Genomic DNA, 7500 nt, shown 5'->3' with positions numbered 1-7500 from the left:
TTTATCTTCTGAAGTGACCATCGTCACTTAATGATCAATGTTGCAAATGACGAATCCAAATGATCCACAAGTATTATTTATCCCTTAATTTTTTGTTCTCCGGGATTTATCATTCCTATTCAAAAGATTATATTAAGGAACATTGCAAGGTATTGAGTAATATTAGCTTCCTGGGTATAATAAGTTCTTTGCCTGTCGTTGCAAGTTAACATTAGTAACATCAGCTTGAGGGGTGTAATAAATTATTTGTTTCTTGATCGAACTATATACTGCCCTCCATTCTTTTCTTACACTTCGAGAAAGTAAGTAAACGATGTATCTTGAATTATTCCTTAACAGAGAAGGTTTTAGTTCTTAGATTCAAAAATGAGGGTGTCACAAAGCAAAAAGACGATTAAGAATGCATTCAATCAGTTTTAGCCATAACAAACCCTTAATGTCTACTCGCTTTAAGCAATACCAGAGACTCGTGTAATGTATGCGTTCTCATTACCTTTCATCAAACTATACTACCCTCTATTTTTTCCTTCCACATCATTTGATCTCGATCCACGGTGTTTGCGTAGGCATCAGTGATTTGTGTTAGAAAGTTATATCCCACTTGATAATGTTTTACCGAGAGAATTGGCAGTGGGTAACCACATGAAATTAAAGTTTTTAGAGTTACGAGACGAAACTTTGGCTTTTGAAAATTATCAGTTTGGACTGACACTGGTAAGTCGTTCATTTAGTTTACATATCTTTTTCCTATGAATAAATGACTCATGCTATGCAAACCAGTTTCAATTACATACAACTTGCTCTGTGAAGAGATATGTTTTTGATCGATGGTGACTCGAGGTTAATTGGATTAAATCCGAACGCCTTTCGGCAGGAATCGAACCTGCTAAGACGTGCTGCAGTAAGTTGTCATATTGCAAAGTCAAATCATTTCATTTTCAAAGCTAACCCCTCCAAAAAAGAGAAGAGCCCGATTTAATATAGAAGTGATTGATGGGTATAACATGAAATGCGTTAAGGAGGAAATTATTATAAAACTCTTTTCGTGTTATTTTGCATTAGTATTCGAGTTCTTTTGGTATCATTTCTTACTTCATGGCGTATGACATGTTTATTCTGGAAGAAAGGATGTCTTGTAACCTTGCTTGCTCTTGCTGACCAATTTTTAACCAATCAAGATCCAAAGTAGCCCGCGTAGCAAGCGTTTCCGTGGGGGGACACAAGGGATTTTTATGTTTTGGCCCGCGAAAAATGGGGCGAGACAAGGAGGAACTCTTGCAGACAAACTCCTGTATTTTCGAAACCGCCAACTTGACCTATCATGCATGTTCATCGGCTGTCATAAATTGACCAAGAAAATTTTTGGTCTGCCTTAGTGGAAATGAACTTTTTAGGCAACAGAAGCTTAAAAAAGTTGACAAGGAAAATAACGATAATATTGACCAATATTAAAAAACAGATACTCTTCCCGAAGGCCTCCAAGTCCAATTATGGAGATGTTCTCGTAAGAATTTCACGCGAAAATACGATTTTAATGTTTGATAAGGCAAATTGCATGAGGCAGCTTACCGCTATAATGAGGTTCCAAATGTTGAAAACAAGTGCTTCTGATGAAATGTCAGCGTACCTGAAATCCGAAAGACTATTGTTGTCTAACTACTTGGTTTTTAAATACAATTTTCTGTTCGATGGTTTAACACCTTGTTCTTGGTGCTTGTGTACGTATTCAAGAAAGTGATGTTAAAATTAAAGGAACAGCTACAAATCAATCAGTCAATCAATCAATATAGCGCCATCTTCCATTAATTGTCCATGACGCTTTAAAACCCTCAAAATTAAAATCCTAAGAATTAAATGCGCAATATAATACGATAAAGTTTCAAAGAAAAAGTAAACAAAAGAACTACAAGTAAAAACTACAAAATTAATCAAATGCACGCTTAAAAAGTTAATTCTTAAGATTAGCCTTAAAAACTGCCTCTGATGATGAGAACCTGATCCGGAGTGGTAGTTTATTCCAGAGCCTTGGGGCCGCCACGGAAAAACCTCTTTTACCATACGTTTTAAGATTTGCTCTAGACTCATCAGCAACTTGTTGTTTGAAGATCTTAGTGTTCGACGAGAGTCATTATACCCCAATAGATCTTTAATGTAATCAGGGGCCAGTCCAGTCAGAGCTTTGTAAGTTAGTAACAACATTTTAAAAACTATGCAGCCAATGTAAGCTCCTTAGTATTGGTGTGATATTTTCCTGCCTTCATAGTCAAGGTAACAAGGCGAGCTGCTGGGTTCTGTAAAAGGTGAAGTCTATTATTAATCAGATACTTTAGGAGACCGTACAACAGGGCATTACAATAGTCCAAACGCGATGTTATGTAAGCGTGAACAATAGTCTCAGTACTACTCTGGGATAGGTATCGCCTAATTTTAGCTATACTGCGTATGCGGAAAAATGCGCTCTTGCATGTTATTTTAACGTGTTCTTTGAAATCTAAACATTGATTGAATCCAACTCCCAAGTTCCTGGCCTGTTTACTAGACTTGATTACTTCTTCGTCGACTCGTATATAGTCGAGGGGTGGTTGTGGACAATATTTAGAACTATGTACTGGATAGGCGATTAGGACAATTGGATGTAAACGACAAGTATAACTGCATGTCATCTACATAGAGATGAAACGGTATGCTATGCTTCCTGGCTATGTCACCCAGTGGACTTGTATAAAGGGAATACAATAAGGGTCCCAGCACAGAACCTATGGCGCAGCAAATAGGACAAATCGAAGTACTTGGCCTTTAAAGTGAGGAGGTACAGCTTTAAAGTGAGGAGGTACACCTTTAAAGTGAGGAGGTACACCTTTTAAAGTGAGGACGTACACCTTTGAAGTGATGACGTACACCTTTGAAGTGAAGACGTACACCTTTGAAGTGAAGACCCACACTGCGTTTTAAGTGAAGTCCAACGAAATAGTATTTACAATGACGCGGAACATGCTCAAGTCACCAGTGTTGCTTTAAATTGATGTGGTACACCTTTAAAGTGACGAGGTACACCTTTAATGCGACGAGGTACACCTTTAAAGCGAGCATAGGCCTGCGGTTCAGAAACCAGCGGCCTCCCTCAAGCCGCATGTCTTTGGTTATAATTAAATCCAAGATGGCGGAAGGTGTTTCTCAAAGAATAAGGAACGAATTGACTCGGCTGTATTCTGCTATAAACGAAGTAGTTAACAGGGCGGTTGTCACATCTGATGATATCCAGTATTTCATAAACTGCTTGGAACATTTCCATCGCCATCTTCTTCGATTAAGCGAAAGTGGTTTTGTAACAGCACATTCCGTGAGAATTTTGCAAGATGCTCTTGGCAGCCTTCGAAACAGTGGAATGCCTGAAGACTTACTTCCTGAATCTGGTTCGAACATGTACGTTTATCGAGAAAAACCCCTAGGGAGGCCTAGATACTTCCTTAGCAGGGATCAGTTAGAATTCCTGTTGTCTTTGGGATTCAACAAGACCAAGTTGTCAGAAATGCTGGGTATGTCTGCGCGCACCATTCTATTGGGCGCCGATTGTAAAAAAAATTATTTAGAACAACTTTGTGACATTTTTTCTTATTTAGAAATAATTAATACTGCCAGAAAATTTATTTATAAATAAGACGCAAAACCTGTCGCATGATATGTAAATAATTGTTTTAGGCACATCCTGATTTATAAATAATTTTGATCGCGAAATGAATTATATATAAATAATGAATTACACAACTTCAATTATTTATAAATCAGTCTGTCTCTAAAATATTTATTTACATATCATAAAGTTAGACAAACCAGTTGTAAATTTATTATTTATAAACAATAAATTCCACCTCGCGTGTAAATCCATTATTTATAAATAATGACTTTCGCGTCTGGGAACAAAGTCATTATTTATAAATAATGACTTTCAACCCTAGGAGCAAAGTCATTCTTTATAAATAATGAATTTCAACCATTATTTGTAAATGATAAAATTGGCTCTTGCCGCATGTAAAATCATTGTTTATAATATGTTGGAGAAGTGATGCTCATGGGTCATTGGGTTCAAGAGTCAGGGACGCTATTTACAATACCAACCCAGTTGGCCCTTTATAACACCTTAATCTTGTTATTTAACACAAATGAAACGGCTTTACAAGGGAGGCGGGGGGCAACTAATGCCCGAAACAAACAAACTTCACCTGCAGCTTGTCACGCAATGGCGTGACAAACTTATACCAAACATTCAACGCTTCAAGTGAGGCCACTAGATAAAGCAAACAATGAAAGTGTGGTATTGCTTTTGTTCTAAAGGTACTTGAAGTGATTAACTACCACCTGCAGATTTGTGCTGGAAGCATTAGCCACCTCAGAAACGACGGTGTTTCCTTGAGAGCGAGAGCTATTTTCATTCGGTGAAACCTACAACAGCGGGGAATCGAATGATAAAAGCGCAGCAATCAGAGGTCAAATATTAAAATCCGATAGCCACGTTGTGACTTACCCGATTACTTGTCTGAGGCAAGGCACTTTCCAAGGCATCACTGACGGCGCGAGAGACGGCTTCTGATATAGCACGAGACAATCTATCTCGGTCCGCCATAATGTCAATCTCTTTGAAACAACGTTACATGGTTTCCGCGAGGTGAAGCGCATTATTATAAACAATGATTTTACATGCGGCAAGAGCCAATTTTATCATTTACAAATAATGGTTGAAATTCATTATTTATAAAGAATGACTTTGCTCCTAGGGTTGAAAGTCATTATTTATAAATAATGACTTTGTTCCCAGACGCGAAAGTCATTATTTATAAATAATGGATTTACACGCGAGGTGGAGTTTATTGTTTATAAATAATAAATTTACAACTGGTTTGTCTAACTTTATGATATGTAAATAAATATTTTAGAGACAGACTGATTTATAAATAATTGAAGTTGTGTAATTCATTATTTATATATAATTCATTTCGCGATCAAAATTATTTATAAATCAGGATGTGCCTAAAACAATTATTTACATATCATGCAACAGGTTTTGCGTCTTATTTATAAATAAATTTTCTGGCAGTTTTAATTATTTCTAAATAAGAAAAAATGTCACAAAGTTGTTCTAAATAATTTTTTTTACAATCGGCGCCCCATAGAATGGTGCGCGCAGACATACCCAGCATTTCTGACAACTTGGTCTTGTTGAATCCCAAAGACAACAGGAATTCTAACTGATCCCTGCTAAGGAAGTATCTAGGCCTCCCTAGGGGTTTTTCTCGATAAACGTACATGTTCGAACCAGATTCAGGAAGTAAGTCTTCAGGCATTCCACTGATTCGAAGGCTGCCAAGAGCATCTTGCAAAATTCTCACGGAATGTGCTGTTACAAAACCACTTTCGCTTAATCGAAGAAGATGGCGATGGAAATGTTCCAAGCAGTTTATGAAATACTGGATATCATCAGATGTGACAACCGCCCTGTTAACTACTTCGTTTATAGCAGAATACAGCCGAGTCCATTCGTTCCTTATTCTTTGAGAAACACCTTCCGCCATCTTGGATTTAATTATAACCAAAGACGTGCGGCTTGAGGGAGGCCGCTGGTTTCTGAACCGCAGGCCTATGCTCGCTTTAAAGGTGTACCTCGTCGCATTAAAGGTGTACCTCGTCACTTTAAAGGTGTACCACATCAATTTAAAGCAACACTGGTGACTTGAGCATGTTCCGCGTCATTGTAAATACTATTTCGTTGGACTTCACTTAAAACGCAGTGTGGGTCTTCACTTCAAAGGTGTACGTCTTCACTTCAAAGGTGTACGTCATCACTTCAAAGGTGTACGTCCTCACTTTAAAGGTGTACCTCCTCACTTTAAAGGTGTACCTCCTCACTTTAAAGGTGTACCTCCTCACTTTAAAGCTGCACCTCCTCACTTTAAAGGCCAAGTACTTCGATTTGTCCTATTTGCCGCGCCATAAGAACCATGTGGTACCCCGCAAGGTAAATGCTACTTCCAGAACATATAAAAAACTCTAAATCAGTAAATGACTTTTAAAAAAATTGAAAAACTTACTTTTTTCAATTAGCATTTAAATAAGTATTTATATGAACATCTATCAGTCCATATGATTAGAGCAGTACATTTTTTACCTTATTGTAAGCGCATTGATATTTTTAAATGTGCCTATAAGAACCTTCTTTATTATTATTATTATTATTATTATTATTATTATTATTATTATTATTATTATTATTATTATTACTTCGACGATTCAATTCAATTAACAGAAACAAACTGTTCTCATGTCCAGACGTTTATTTGGAATGGCCCTATATCACAAAATGTTAGGCTTAGGGTCATTACTGATGTGGACAAATTTCATGTTTTTATCATCAAATTGAACAATGAATGTTTTTTTGGTCGATAACAGCTGGACTAGTTCGCGTGAGTGAAGGTACGAATGAAACCAATTAAGAGCAATGTTCCTAATACCAAAACGATTCTGTAGTCTTGATAAGAAAATCGAATGATCGCCGACAGTATCAAACGCAGCCGATAAATCGAGTAATAGTAAAATAACCGATCTGTCGTTGAAGTAACTTGACCGTCAATCACAATTCGAACAACTTCGCCAAGATCTTTGCGAATTTGAATTTTGTTACTAGAATATTCCACGAATGAATCGGACAGAGAACAGTTATTAGGCCCAGATGTATAACGCTGGACCGGATTGGAGAGCAGAAGCTTCTCTTTTGTCTTTAATAAAAAGAAGTACAGAGTTTCCTGAGTTTTCGTGGATCACTGATGAATAAAATGTGTGCTTCGCGGAGCCAATCATCTCATTAACAACACTGTTCTGAAACATATAGCGTTCTCTATCTTCAGGTAATCTTGTAGGTGGCCATTTACGTTTGAGCTTCCTCCTTATGTTCTTTTGAACATCAATTTCAGTTGAATACCAAGGCGCACAAGGACGAAGAACGACCTGACGGGTCCTTTCGGGGGCATAAACATCAAAGGTAGACTTCAAGACCCGATAATATGAATCAACTTACGAATCCAAATGAAGCCGTGATTCATCAAACAAGGATGAATTCACGATAGTGTCATGGAAGTCAGCATAATAGTCTGGAAATTGTGGTTTATAGACCGTTTGCATTAATGGCAATGTACATCCTAAGCCTCAGATTCATGTGAAAAGTCCTTTGTCTAGAAACATAAGTACGAGGCTAAGGATGTACAAAGCATTGTTATTCAAATTTAGGCGCCAATTGTGCAAAGGGTCTATGCAATACTAAATGCATAAAAATACAGTAGCGTAGTAATCAGAAATTAAAGGGACATGAACCATGACGTCTTCCATAAGATTACACTGATTTCTAGTAATGATTAAATCCAAGGTATGACAACTTGTGTGAGTCGGCATAGTCACCCATTGTTTCAGATCGAAAGATGCTCTTAAGTCACAAAATTGCACTGCGTTGACATC

The 7500-nt window shown here is 37.3% G+C and overlaps 2 protein-coding genes across 3 annotated transcripts in view; both read left to right on the top strand.

Annotated features, from left to right (window-relative positions):
- LOC138039829 (major facilitator superfamily domain-containing protein 12-like) overlaps positions 1-7500 on the top strand; it is a 151782-nt gene that overhangs the window by 54619 nt on the left and 89663 nt on the right. The window lies entirely within an intron of this gene.
- LOC138042126 (tetratricopeptide repeat protein 28-like) overlaps positions 1-7500 on the top strand; it is a 26246-nt gene that overhangs the window by 811 nt on the left and 17935 nt on the right. Inside the window, exon 3 of one of the 2 annotated variants that reach the window (XM_068887908.1) lies at positions 6963-7030. The exons of the other annotated variant lie outside the window; for it this stretch is intronic. The gene's annotated coding sequence lies outside the window, so the exon portion shown is untranslated. The remainder of the gene's footprint in view (positions 1-6962; positions 7031-7500) is intronic. 2 annotated transcript variants of the gene reach the window in all.

The sequence above is a fragment of the Montipora capricornis genome, chromosome 3 (assembly GCF_036669925.1).
Source record: "Montipora capricornis isolate CH-2021 chromosome 3, ASM3666992v2, whole genome shotgun sequence".
NCBI classification, from domain to species: domain Eukaryota; kingdom Metazoa; phylum Cnidaria; class Anthozoa; order Scleractinia; family Acroporidae; genus Montipora; species Montipora capricornis.
The sequence above is the reverse complement of the archived record's forward strand: the minus strand, read 5'-3'. Positions and strand labels throughout refer to the sequence as shown.